General features: G+C 38.9%; 1 protein-coding gene and 1 pseudogene across 4 annotated transcripts in view; one reads left to right on the forward strand and one right to left on the reverse strand.

The window, feature by feature from the left end:
- dph6 (diphthamine biosynthesis 6) overlaps positions 1-13,386 on the forward strand; it is a 320,194-nt gene that overhangs the window by 25,174 nt on the left and 281,634 nt on the right. The window lies entirely within an intron of this gene.
- Positions 12,316-12,418, reverse strand: LOC134295746 (U2 spliceosomal RNA; annotated as a pseudogene).

A 13,386-nucleotide genomic window follows, 5' to 3' on the forward strand; every position in this document is an offset into this window, starting at 1 on the left:
CTTTTAAGATATAAGAAGGTAATTAAAATACACAATACAAACTGAAAACAGCCCACCCAGTTGCATAGCACTGTATCCTCTTTAAACAAGAAAGCAGAAAGGGAGGGGAAATTGAACTTCCTTTGGAGGGGAGGTTCTTAAACTTAAGTGCAACTACTGTGTCCTCACCAGATGAGCTTGGGAGAATGGTGGGATGGAGAAAAAAGCTGTCCTCTGGAGATTTTAAGATTTGGGCAGGCTCATATTTAATTTAATTGCATTGTTGTCAATTAAATTGCACTGATGACGCATGATACTTAAACACTATGGAAATGCAAAATATTTTTGTTATAATAGAGAAGTATAATTCCAGCTGGGTGTGACTCCGTAACCTCCAAGGAGGGAGCAACTATAAAGCGTGAGTTCACAAGGCCTGGGAGGTCTTCTGTTTTGATGTATTATATTTTTTTAGAAAATCAGCTCACTGAGTGGATATTAGTCACTCTGGGATGGTTACACCAGTTGGTTGTGAGAGAGCCAGCTGAAGGATTGGGTAGTAGTGAGAGGGCTATCCAAAACCATCTAGTTGATTACAAGGCAGTCCGCTGGTGGGAGTAGGGTAGTGCTAGTCTAGCCAGATAATCAGCCTGATTGGCTTGGAATACACCGATTGTGTGTTAAGTGTTGTTGTATTAATGTCTTATAATTTGTCTTGCCCCCCCTTTTTTGCTTTTGGTTCTTTGTCCCTGTATTGTTGTTTTTAGTTCACTGTATATGGAAATTTGAGTGACAATACAAGTTGTGCAAGGCAGAGGGAGATATGCTAATGGCAGGGTCACCATATAGACAATTATATGTGTTTGGCATCTAATGGTTGCCGGTTGTGAGGCCACCTTGAATCCCTCCCCCTGGGGGTGAGAAGGATGGGATATAAATGTATGAAATAAAAATAAATAAGTAGAGGATTGAAAGAAAGGTATTTAATACCAATATCACCTTCCAGTAACCCTACCAGCCTAGAGATCTCTGAGAGTGAGCCAGACAACCCACCAAACCTCAGCTTGCTCTTAAATAATGCCAGGTCAATTAAGAATTATACACATATCATCTATGATCTCCTCAAGAATGGCAAGCTTCACTAATATGGGCCAAACTGGGCTCAGGCCCTCCCAGCTGGATACTGTGTCAGTGAGCAGTTGAGGGAAAATGGCCAGGAGGTGGAGGGGCTGGTAGCTGTGTTCTATAAAAACCATTTTAATCTGAACAGATTACAATGAATCATATTGAATATATGTACCTGAGTCCTAGGATAGACTAGGAACTCTGTTAGTGTACTGTCCATCCCCTGCCTAACACCCCCTCGTCTAGCTCACAGAACTGGAGATGTTGTTGAAGTCTCCCAGACTTTTGCTTCTGGGTGACTTCTACATTGCACTGGAGGCCAGTTTTCAGGTGCAGCTTGGGAGGTAATGGTATCCATGATAAACATGGGCCTATGCCAATTGGTTTCTGGACCAACACACTCAGCAGGCCACACCCTTGATGTGATTTTGAGCTCAGAACATACAGATCTATGAACGGATGTGATCAATACCTCCGGTTTGTCATGGACAAATCATTTTCTGGTCAGGGCTACTATCACAGCTACAACTTACTCCTGCAGAGGTGGAGGACTTATTAAAATGGTCTGCCATGGGCAAACTTTTTTTGCCTAGGGGCCACATTGCAGGTGAGGCCAAGAGGATTGAGTTGGGAGGGCAGGAGGGCAGGCATGTGCTGGGCGAGACTAGGCCAGGAGGGGGCTGGGCTGGGTCTGGAGGGGGTAGGGCAGCCCCTTTGTGATTCATCGGAGGAGAACCCTATTGCTGCTTTCCCCTCCTCAGCAAGAGGCTCATGGGGAGCCTCCTTGCCCTTCCTTCCTCCCTTCGTCCCTCTTACCGCAGAGCTCCTGGGCCGAGGCACAGTCACTGTTCTCCTGCCTCTTGGCCCCCTTCTTGCTGGTGCAGGGTCAGGAGAAGGTGGAGAAACCCCCTTCCTTAAGGATGGAAGGGGCAGCAGAGGGAAAGGGTTTTTCTTTCTTTTGCCAGTATGAATGCACCTGGTCACTGCTGCCTCTTCATCCATTTTATTCATGGGGAGATGGGCGAATGGCACACAATCTGCAGCTCATCTCTGACACCAAAAACACAGCCATCAGAGAAAGAAGATGAGAAGTGAAGGAAAGGGAAGTGAGTTCAGTAAGGTGAGCCGGGCCTATGCAGAAAGCAGGGAGAGAGGGTAAAAAGATGGATCACTGTGTGGCCCTTTTGGGGGAAGGGAGGATTTTTTTGGGGAGGAGAAAACAGGGTGGGGTCAGGCAGAGAGAGGGAGGGGAAAGAGGGGGTGACAGGGTGGCAAAGAGCGGGTCCTGTACCCGAGACAAAGGCAGGCCGAGTGGGGCCTACATGCCGCTCCTAGAAAAAGGGAGAGAGGGAGGGAAGAGGCAAATTGGGTGGGAACGAGGGAGGAGGTACAGCAGAGAGGCTTCCTGTCTGCCTCTACCCCCAAAAAGGCATGGCTGAGGCAAAGAATTGATCTCCTCCTCCGCAACATTGCTGGGGAGGCAGCTGCCCGGCACAGCCAAGGTAAAGGACTGCTCTCCTCATCGCCTCTGTCCCTGAATCCCTCCAACGGGCCACCTTGTCCTCCTGTCAAGAGGAGGGTGCAAAGCAGGAGGACAGGGCCCAAGGGGTCTCATCCAGCTCATGGGCCTTAGTTTGCCCATGTCTGCCTTAGAGGGTTTATGGCTGGCATTACCGGCAATCCTGTTGAATCCTTGGTCAATATATAAAATCAGATTCTTTAGATGCTGTGTTTAAGACCACAATCCTGTTTGAAGGCGAATTTCCACCCAGATCCCATGTAGATTGAAACCGGTTTTCTTTTTATATTTTGCTCCATCCATCTTGCCCTCAGTTCTGACCAGTTTCTCAAGCATTGCTGAAGAAATGCGCCTACAGAACATGCTGTCTCTGCCATGTTTCACCATGGCATTAGTTGTTCAGGTCAATATTGATTTTCCACTACATATAGTGCTTTTTAATTTTTGAAAGTTTTAATTGAGTGAATTAATGACATACAAAATATAAAAAAGAAAACTAGAGATAATCAAGTACACATACTTTAGGTATGCCATTCCCCTAAACAGGTACATTGCAACATTCTCTTGTTTATACCACCACCACACATAGTGCTATGTAGCAAAACAAAATTTCAATTTCTGTCTCATCAAACCAGAGAACCGTTCTCCCTGCATTTGTTATGCCTCCTAATGCCTTTTTGCTTATTCCAAGTGAGCTTTGATATGTGCTTGTTTCAGCAATGGGTTCCTTTTCACTGCTCTTCCATAAAAATCAGCATCCAGTTAATAGTTGTCTCATGGATGGTTTCTCTTGTCTCAGCTGAGAAAATCTAGCTTCTTCAGAGTTACCATTGGCCTCTTGGTTGCTTTATGTAGTCTTGGTTGACTGACATACTACTTACCCAGTCACTGTGTTTTGGTGGATGACCTTTTTTCTATTTGTGGTTGAACCCCCCCCCCCCCCCCAATTTTCCAATAATGGGTTTCATTATGCTCTTTTGTGAGGAAATTATAACTTATTGGCACTGCTTTAGTTCGAACTAGCCAGCCAGAGTATCTTCTGTGGATTAAATTATAAGAAGTTTCTCCCCTGCAATTGAAAACATGTGCAAATGCCTTCTTGAATGTACTCAGGGTAGTCTACAAACTTCCCTTTAGATTGGGACCTTTTTTCTGGACAGGTCAATCTTGAGGTGTTGCCATCTCAGACTATACCAGTTGGTTGCAGCATTACTTGGGTATCCTTTTGTTTGCTGTGCTTCCACCTGTCTCCAAGATGCATGTCTTCTATAGGAAACGCAAGAGCTTAATCCATTCCAGGAAAACCTGAAAAATGCACTGACTCCCTTTACACCTTCTATTCTGCACTGACACTTCTCATCTTTTTTGAATGCCTGGGTGGGAAGATGCTTTAGCTTTTTGTTGTTTCTTCTCAAAAGAGGTCCAAGAGAGTAGAAGGGGTTGGTGGTTCTTTTAAAAGCCCTTCCACAATGCCCTTTATCCCAGGATCTGATTTTCTGTTTATCCCAGGTTATCTGGCAGTGGAGACTCCTATATATTCCAGTTTAAAGCAAATAATTTGGGATCAGATCCTGGGATAAAGAGCAGCGTGGAAGGGCCCTAAATTCTCCTGAGATGGATTAAGCTCTCACCTTTTACCACTCTACTTAAAGAAATGGGTGGTTTCTTTTTATATATATATAAGAGTTAATGCTGTACCTCAACTTTATAAAAAAACAAAAAACCCTATTCTCTTCCTTTTTCCTGGGTGGGAAAATGATAGCAGTGATCGCTGCCATTGGCAAATGGCCCCCAAGTTAGAAGTTCAAAGGAGCTTCTAATTTGTGCCAGCATGAATTAGATAAATGTACTACCAGATGACTATGTTTAGGCAAATGACAATAGCAAAATTTGGGCTTAGTAAAAAGACTTGTAATATACCATACAAATATGTAGTAAATATTTGATATCCAGTTTCAGAAGATATACTGCAAAGCCTGATGGCTAAGACAAGAAGCCATCTATGAAGGTGATAAAAACAGCAAGGTATATTTTCTTGAAGGGAATATGGCAAATTAAGGTTTAGTTTAATTAAAATAGTGATAGATGTAGATTACATTACTGGGGACAATGAATTATAACTATTCGGCGTATAGTGTCAGGACCCAGGCTGCAGAGCACCAATAACCATACGCAGAGGCCAGAATCTATCTAATATCTTTATTAAAGAATTATATAAAGCCAATAAAAACAAGTGTAGAATATAGTCCAGAAGTAGACCCTTCAGGAAAGGTCAAATATAGTCCAGGAAAGCAATGTCCAATATATGATATTAAAGTCCAAAGTTATAATCCACTTCACCGAAACACACACTATTTAGCAAGCAATAGTGTGGGGAACTGTCCATAGTCTTTGAGGCTCAAGGTAAATCCGAAGAAGGGGAAAACAAGGCTGGAATCCGAGAAGCAGGGTCCGTGGTTTAAAACGCAAGGCAAGGCAAGACTTGAGACTTGGCAAGGTCCAACTTGAAACAAGACAATCGTGGAACAAGAACTGAGTCCATAGAAATCCGTGGAACAAAGCAGGGCTGGAAACTTGATTCAGGAGCTGGGAACTGGGGTACGAAGTCTACACACGATCTCACTCCACGAGCTGACGAATTGACTCCGCAAGGAATCCTTTGTGGCCAAACATCTATATAGGATCTTGTTTTCCCGCCAAAGCACACTTTCTCTGGGGAACAAGAACCGAAACCTTTACTGTCCAGATGCAGGACTCCTTAAACTTTCCCAAGGGAAACAGACTTAATCATCTAATTGTCTGGCAGCTATCCGGGCGCTTCGGCGAGTCGCCTCCCGAGCGCGTCTATCTTGATTATAATAAAGGCGGCGAGAAAATGGGGGAGATTTCTCCTCAAGGCTTGTTTGGCTGACTTCTTGTGGGCAAACATCCTGCAGCTGCAAGGGCTCCAAATCTGGCAGAAACGGTGGGAAACCCAAGTTTTCCTCTTCATCTGTCACAACAGTACTAGGAACGGGACTACATGGCCCATGAGTCATCACATATAGAGAGTTTGTGTAATTTACTAAGACTCTGCAAAAAAGTGACATAGCACCCACTGCGGAATGTTACTGGAAATGTCCTGTTTATTCTATATACATTGCTTTTTTTAATTAAAATGTCAATGATAATTTCATAGCACTCTGCCACAAAAAAAACCCCAGCACAACCTTCTTTGATTTTGTGTTAGATGGGTTATGAAAGGAAATTCTTGTTGCTCACGACTGAAAGAAATATCTCATGAAGGAAATGAATTTATTGAGAGTACATTTTAATTATGCAGTCGTTTTCAATGAAATTGGTCAAATTTTACCACTAATTCGTTTTATGTATTTGTTTATAAAGTCTCTGACTCAGTGAAATAGGACCTTTTGAGGGAAAGTGCTGTGAATAAACAGAAAGATGACAAATTTTGACAATTCAGGGTTTTTTTGAGTTTATGTTCCTGCATGACAAGGGTTGAACCAAATGGCCCTTATAGTCTCTTGCATCTCTATGACTCTAAACTGTCATTCTACTGATTTAGCATTAGTCCTGGCTATTTTCCTCACTTTCTCAGTTGGCCATTCTCCTCCTTTTCTCAATTGGATTGTGTGTGTAATATTATTCTACCTATATTTCAAGTAGCTTCAACTCTTCAGAGGTGAGGGAAATGCAACTTGTATGCTGCAAGTGATACTCAGCCCCATTCTGGTGGTTTCTTAAGTTTCCAACCAATCCTCTGAAACCCCAAACCTATTTTTAAATATTAGTGTCTTGGGCAGTTTTCATTGCCAAATCGGGCCCAAATGCTCCAAAACATGACAGTTGATCCATACCCTGGGAATCCGTTCTAAATTCCCCATCCCAACCATATACTACCCTAGAGTGGTAGCTGGAAGAGATGCAGCATCATTTCAGGATGGATGGGTATAGCCCACTAAGATGAGCGGGAGAATTGATCCCACTTGCCCACTGATCAATTGCCAACCCCTAACCTACAGAATCTGTATGGCTTCTTGCCACTATTGTTGTAATATTACGTTTGGGGGCTTAACATTCCTTTTTGCATATCCATCACTGTAAGAAACTAAAAGCTCACTCATTCTCCTCCGCTGAATTTCATCAAGCTTGGTTTGTGAATTTATAGCTACATTCTGGATATAGAAGCATGAACTATAAATGTGTTTTCTTTGAATGGATGCAACTGAATGGATCAGTTGTCACCCAGTGACAACTGATTTGATTCCTTGCCATCCAAAGCTTCTAGTGGCAGTGTTGGTGGTTTGTATGTGTAGGAGAAGCATGTAAACTTTCTATCTCTAATCTTAAAACACTATTTTTATTTTTGATGCAAGGAAGAGGAATGCATGAGTGGTGTTTTTGGATGCAATTGCTATTATCCTTCACCATTGGCTGTGCTGAATAGGACTACTGGGAATTTCAATCCAGCAACATCTTAGGGCCACATTTCTGTTCTAGTGGAATGTGGTTAATACCATCTTTTGTTGGGTGTAAGGTTTTACCTGGCAAGAAAGGCAGAACTCCGATGCCCTTGTGTATCTTTGACTTTATCAAACACAGTTTGTTTTATGTAATAGCTATACAAATCTGTAATAGTTGTACAAGTCAGTTTTTAAATTATTCTTGTATTTATGTCTCTGTGAGTTTTAAAGACCATTTCAAGTGTATTTATTATATTTTAATATGTTTTTACCACACCGTACTATTTAATTGTTTTTTAACTTTTGTATTGTACTTTTTAAACTTGACGAAACTGTGGGATTGTTAGCTGCCTTGAGATCCCATGGGGAGAAAGACAGTGTATAAATAAAGTTAATAACAAAACAACAACAACAATAACAATGGATAAAAATGTATAGCTTTGTTCTATTAAGAGTTTAGTTTCATTTATTTATTTATTTATTTATTTGCCGCACTTCTACCCTGCCTTTCTCAACCTTGAAGGGTACTCAAGGCAGCTTTACAACATAGGCAACAATTTGATGCCTTTAAAAACAGTGTACAATAAAATAAACATTTAAAATGAAGTTATAAAATACAATTAAAATCAATTAAAAGCATTTAGTACAATACTATAATAATTCATAATACCATAATAATAACTATTATTCTAATAATATATAATATTTTTTACTTACCATACAAAGTGTAATTTATCACTTTTAAACAGCACAGAGAAATAAAACCAGTACAAAAAAATCTGATTCTCAGGATTACAAAATGCATACAATCCCTTAATAATACATGACTTCTCCCCAAACTATCAGTAATTCAGAGTACAGGTAGAGAAAGGCATTTTGGTTTGTTGTTTGGAATGTTGTACTTTTCTCTCCTTCTACTACTTTCCTGTAACCTTGGTTCGACTCACTCCCAATTTTGCTCCATATTAAATATATTCTGGTTCTGGGAGTATCTTGTCTGTCAGCTCTTCACATTGTGCTGATGGAGACGAGAGAGGTATTGTTGAGAAAAGTGGGTCAGTCATTATTTATTACCCAATTGCTGGGGTGACTTATTCATTGCCTGCATCATCATCCCCCAAAGTACTGCTTTACAGAATAGTGAATTATGTTTCAGGAAAAAGATCAATAAGTGCTTTCAGAGCAGCATTTGCCATGAGACTCATCTTCTTTTATACATATATGTACTGCACTAAAAGGTAGGCCTGTTTTAATTAAAACAAAGAAAAATGTCATATAAAAAGTTATTTGCATACAACATTTGTATCACTTTGGAATGGTAAACACTGATAGTCTGTGTTCTGGTCAAATTTATTGTCAGTTGATTAAGAACTCTGTGAAAAGCAATAGTGGGGATGTTTCCTAGCTTCTGTCCAAGTACATTTGCAGTTGATTAAGTGCACTGAAAAACTGTAGCAATGACTGTGCTTGTATAGAGCACCCTAAACATTTGTCAGACTTTAAAAATGACTGCACATTTTGCTGTCTGGGTGAAGTTTACACAGATGCAGATTTGCAACTTGCCCAGGGGCTTCTTACACAGAGGCATTCACTTATATCTATTCTTTACAAAAATGGGATGAGACAAGATCACCTAAACAATAAGGCTCCTTATTTGAGTTTGCAATTTTTATTTTCATAATTTGTCTGTAAGTTAAATCAGATAAAAGCTGTGCCAGCTGTAAAGTCTTACTGCTTTTAAAGACAGATTTCAAATGTTCTCCAGTAGCATTCTCATCATATATAGAAGCCTTTCCCCCTTACTGCCAGTGCACGCAATTCTTTCATAGTGAAGATCATTTTTCTTTAAATGAAAGGAATGGTTGCAGATTTTAGACATAATATATTACATATATGGCAGGTCTACTTCTGGTTTTTTTTTATCGTGTTAGAAGCAACTTGAAAATATACTGCAAGTTGCTTCTGGTGTGAGAGAACTGGCCGTCTACGGAGACGTTGCCCAGGAGATGCCCAGATCTGTTACCATCCTGCTGGGAGCCTTCTCTCATGTCCCTGCAAGCTAGAGCTGACAGACGGGAGATCACCCCATTTACTTCTGTTGTGATACCGGTTCTGATGTGATTGAGCCTTCTCCCAGCTTACTAAGTGGCAATAAAAAGAGAAAAGGCTACCAAAAGAGGCAGGAGGGCTTATTTTGACATATGTGAAACCTTAGCACATAAATTTGGTTGAGTGGATTTTGCCATCTGATCACTTCTGGACTAATTGCTGTTGTTATTATTATTGTTGTGTTTATTTATACCGTACTTTTTTATCCAGAAAGGAGTCTAACAGTGGCTTTTACAGTAATTTACTACAGTGTGGAACCAGTGTGGAAAAGGTACTTCTTTGTCTTTGAATGTGTTGTCCAAAAAAGAAACTTTTAAATGTTCTATCAAAAGCTGTGGGTTTATATATGCAGTGATTCATTTTGTGTACAAAGGAAAGTAAATTCTGATTGTGTGTAGGGTATCACATAACCAAAAGTATCCTTATAGCTATTATTGTATGTACTCCTGTATTATGTATACGATCTCATTCATACGTGAGGGTAGGTTCTGATGCCAGAATTATTGATTTTGATATGACCTATTGATAAGTCAAGGGTCATTACATGGAGAGGAGAAAACACTAGTGTCATTTCCCACCCCAACATTCAAAAAGGCCAGAAGTGACACCACATCAGACAAATTAGAGAGGATCAGTGCTTCTTTTAGGTTCTCTCAGAATGGACTAAGCTCTTGCTTTTTGCCACTCTACTGAAAAAAGGGGGTGGCTCCTCTTTCAATCAGAGGTAAGATGCAGTCCTTAGATTGACCTGTGGATTAGTAAATCCAGGTGTTTTGTGTTGCTTTATGGGGTAAAATTTTAGACATATATATGGTATTTTAATGAATGTTACTGACTTAAAAATTCATTGAAACCTGAATTTTCCTCCTGAAAAAAGTGTGCTTGTGCATTATTTATTTATTTATTTATTTGTTACATGCATTTATACCCAGCCCTTCTCCTCGAGGGGACTCAGAGCGGCTTACATTCTGTCACGAGGGCCAGCAACAAATATACTATAAAACAAGACAATTAAAACATGATAAAAAGTATACAAAAATTAAAACGCTGCAAGGCAGCGATGTTGCACCATCCTCAGTGTATTTAGTGTATTACATTTTATGAATTGCTCCTGATACTCCAAAATAAATGTGAAATAATTTACAATAGGATAGAAACATAGCAATGAAATGCCATATCCAGTTAAAACTTGTGCTGTGTGTGTTTTGTAGGTATTGCAAATGAAAGTGAATGCTTTACATTGTATCGGCACAGTACAATGGATTAATCAGACTTTTAGACCCAAGGCTGAGCAAATTCTGAATCTGCTACAGTATATGATTCCCTTGCTTGATCAAAAATATACACATAGATTGGATACAAATATGCATCTGAATATACATTTATATATGAAGGACTTTGAACAAAATGCAAATACAGTAGAGTCTCACTTATCCAACACTTGCTTATCCAACGTTCTGGATTATCCAACGCATTTTGTAGTCAGTATTTTCAATATATCGTGATATTTTGGTGCTAAATTAGTAAATACAGCAATTACTACATAGCATTACTGCGTATTGAATTATTTTTTCTGTCAATTTTGTTGTAAAACATGATGTTTTGTTGCTTAATTTGAAAAATCATAACGTAATTTTATGTTTAATAGGCTTTTCTTTAATCCCTCCTTATTATCCAACATATTCGCTTATCCAACATTCTGCCGGCCCGTTTATGTTGGATAAGCGAGACTGTACTGTATTTGGATATTTGTATGCAGTAAAATTATTGTTTTAGGCTGCAAGTGTGTTGTTTTAGTACACTATAGCATTTATGGTAGATTAAATGGTTTCTAAAATAAAAACATGTTGTGAAGTTTGTTTTAAAAACAATATGTGAAGAATAGAAAGCAACTTTGTATCATTCAACATGCAAAAGGTTCAGGATCTTTTGGACAGTGGGGACAAAAGGACAAGGCTTTGATCACTACAAGGGGGAAAATCCTTAGTAAACAAAGTGAGGAATCTCAAAAAATAGTGCCTTGTAGTGGAAAGGGTGACACAGGTTCAATTACATTACTTTATGGCAGTACAGCATGGTGTGTTATTGATGATATACTATGTAATAGAAGCCATGGACGTTTGGTCCCTGCTCACTGAATTTTAAGACATCCAAACCTGGAAAAGCTTTTGAAAATTGTCAATAAAAGGAACTATTCATGCACAAATTCTATTATCACACTTATTCTCTTTGCTTCCAGTGGCTGAGACAGGGACTTCTGTGTATTTATGAGGACAGCAGGATGGGAAAGAGACCATGCAAATAAAAGGAAGCTGAAGAAGGAATGCTGTCAGTGTGGATATTGCAAAGTGTGGGGAGGATGTGAATGGTAGAAAATAAGAAATTAACACTGATGAGTGGCTTTTTAATTTTTTAAAATAAAAAGGTGATAACATACACTCTTGGTTTTCTTTATTGAATGCATAAAATAAATACTTGAAATGTGTATCTTATATAATACTTGAAATGTGTCTCTTACATAGTGAACATGACTATGTAAGAGACACATTTCAAAGAAATGTTTTTTGTATAGGCATAACTATAGCCCCATGTAGGGGAACTGTATATGAGTCTTACACCACATGTCACCATAATTGCACATCAGATTCCCAATTTACTGTAGCTCTACTTGTGTGAAGATAAATGCATACTGACCCAATCTATGACTACTAAACAAATCGTATCATTGTTTAATTCAGCATTTTTGTCATCAGTATTTAATATTTATTGACCAAGTTAAATCAAACTAAGAAAGTATAAGGTGTGGTTTTTCATTTTAAATATGGTAATGAAAATATATATTAAAGTATAGTTTCCCCCAGTCATTTTTCTGTGCTGTTAATGTGTTTTCTGCAAACCACGGCTGCTTTGAAACTCTTTTTTTCCTTAGCTCTGGTTCCACACGCAGGAATATTTCAGCCTCGCTGTTATACTTTGTCTCTAGAACCCATATAAAGTATGTTCACTCCAAATAGTGTTTCAATGTATACCATCCCTAGCAGAGCAAATCAGTACACTTCCTTGTGTATGTATATAGTTGTTTTGTTCAACAAGAGCTACAGCAACATTACCCATCTCTCCCTGTGATGGTCCCTGGACTGATGTCATCAGCTGCCAGTTCCAGAAAAGAAATACTGATAAGAACAGATACTACACTTGAATCTTAGCCAAAAGGCCGAGAAGCGAGAAAAAAAAAAAAACAATTGTAGTCAATGGGCACAAATAAGGTATTGGTTCATGCCACATGGGGTAGAAAATTACTGGTCCCCCCAAAATAAATACATGCTTACGAAGCACCGACTTGGGAGTTTAAAAAATATTACTTCAAAAAGAGCATCTACCTAATGATAAAATATGTATTTATTTATTTGCTGAGTTTATATCCAGCTTTTCTTCTGAGATGCAAAACAAGATTGTCGTCCAAGGTAGGAAAAGCCACTAAAAAGGTCCTCCCCTGCAGATCTTAAAATTCGAAACGGAGATATGGCATTTCAGATATTCTGGATCCAAGCCATGTAAGGATTTAAAGTTTGAATTCAATTCAAAATGCCACCACGAAATATAATAATACTTCAGCATATATTATATGGTAATATTTTTATCATAATGTATATAAAAAATTGGTATGAATTTTTATTGTGTTATATGATAAAAAACAACAACATGCAATCTTTGAAATTCAACACTCAAAATAAAAGTATTATTTTCCCTATCCTGCTATCTCCTCATTCCCACCCATGAACCACCACCCATGACTTCTGACACCACACCAAATGGAACTAGTAATGTATATAAAAATCTGAACAAACTATTGAACCTCATGCCTACTTCTGCATCTCATTATTAAGAGTTAACTCTCTTTAATTGTACATGGACAGATTTCTAAAACCCATTCTACACTAACCATATGATGCAGTTTGAAGCTTTCTTCAAACTAAGGTGGCTATATTGTGAGGCATCTAAGTTTGATTTTATTATATTTAATCCACAAATAGTATTTATTTACAGGGCCTTTTTTACTTAATGTCTAGTCCTTGTAGGAACCTAATAGACATGATACATGCCATTCATATCAAAGACTTTACCCTATGCTTCATAAAGTTTTTTTCTTACTATTCTCAGAGAGAGATGCAGTCATCAAGCTTGAAATTAAGG

The sequence above is a fragment of the Anolis carolinensis genome, chromosome 1 (assembly GCF_035594765.1).
Source record: "Anolis carolinensis isolate JA03-04 chromosome 1, rAnoCar3.1.pri, whole genome shotgun sequence".
NCBI lineage: Eukaryota > Metazoa > Chordata > Lepidosauria > Squamata > Dactyloidae > Anolis > Anolis carolinensis.